A 1,427-nucleotide genomic window follows, 5' to 3' on the forward strand; every position below is an offset into this window, starting at 1 on the left:
GGGTACGGGGCGGGGGCCGGGGGGAGGGGAGCGCGGGGAAGACGCACGCAGGGGGGGGAGGAGGAGCAGCAGGGGGAGGAGGTGGAGGGACGGAGGGAGGAGGTAGAGGGGGCCGTAGGAGGAGGGAGGGAAAGGAGGCACCCAGGCAGAGGGGAGAGGAGAAAGAAGGGTGGGGGAGATACGGAGGATGGAGGGGGCGCAAGGCCAGGTAGGGGGTGAGGGCGCGCTGGACGCGCCGCCGTGCGCTCCGGGAGGAGAGCGCGCTTAAGGGAGAAGCGCTTCGGGCACGGTCCTGGTGGGCTGAGCCCGGGAAAGAAGGCGAAGAGGTCTGTGCCCGCCCCTAGCTCCCGGAGGCGGCGGTCTTCAGGTCCTGGGGTCGCGGGGGCATCCGGCAGGCTGGCTGTGTTCAGGCCTGGAGAAGGAGACTTGGCCCAAAGAAAGTGACTCAGGCATCCTCAGGAACTCTCGGTGCCCCGGGGCCTTCGGGCAGCCCTCAACCCCCAGTGCGTTTCTCGGTTCCAGAGAGACGAGGGTCCTCGCTGGGCGGGGCTGCCGGACCTGGGGGCTCAGCCCAGGAGGTCGGAGTGAGACCCTAGCCTGGGAAAGGCAGGCACGTGGCCGGCTCTCTGTCGGCCCCAACCCCCACTTCAGGGCCCCCCTTTTCCTGATCAAGTTCAAGCTCGATCTCCTTGGCACGCTACTCACTGGCCGCCCCCTCCTCTCTCCTCCTCCCCTCGCCCTCCCTCTATTCCGCACCATCTCCCTCTTCACTCTTCCTTTGTCTCTTTCCCACCACTTAGTTTACACCGCCCTGCTCCCCTCCTCCCCGCCTGCGGGCGCCCGAGCGTCCAGGCTAAGCTCACCTGTTCGACACAAACACCGCGGCGACCCCAGCGCCTGCCCCCAGGCCCCCGGGCTCACTCGGCCGTCGCCCGCGCCGCTCTGCCGGTCATTGTGCTCCGGCAGACCGCACTGTGCCGGCTTCTGACGGCGCGCAGGCTACCCTCGTAAAGTCACAGTACTGTACCGAGAATGCGCTGCATCCCTGACCTAGGCGCACACTGTGCGGGGAGACTTGAGGATCGCAGGAGGGGGAAGACCTACGCGGAACACGGGCACTGTCCTCAGGGCAAACGGACCTCTGTCTCTGTCGCAGGAGAGGACAGGATGGGGCATCGCAGGGGTAGGTGGGAGACGTGGTGCTCCGAATCTCCGGGGAACCTTACACTCGGCCCAGAACGTAACGAGCTAGTAGTCCCCAGACAGCAAAATTCAACCCCGACAGAAAAATTGGGTCAGGGGCAGATGCCCTCCCCCCAAATCCAAGAGCCCGGTTACAACAGATGAGCTGCGGGTAAAGCTTTGCCTCAACAGGGATAGAGAGATACGCTCGTGAATTCTGTGGGGGAAACGCCTCCCCCCAACCC

General features: G+C 65.7%; 1 protein-coding gene across 2 annotated transcripts in view; it reads right to left on the reverse strand.

Moving 5' to 3' along the window:
* Nucleotides 1–1,427, reverse strand: part of Nol4l (nucleolar protein 4 like) — a 122,720-nt gene that overhangs the window by 35,685 nt on the left and 85,608 nt on the right. The gene's annotated exons all lie outside the window — the stretch shown is intronic.

The sequence above is a fragment of the Octodon degus genome, unplaced genomic scaffold (genome assembly GCF_000260255.1).
Source record: "Octodon degus isolate 3935 unplaced genomic scaffold, OctDeg1.0 scaffold00037, whole genome shotgun sequence".
Lineage (NCBI taxonomy): Eukaryota > Metazoa > Chordata > Mammalia > Rodentia > Octodontidae > Octodon > Octodon degus.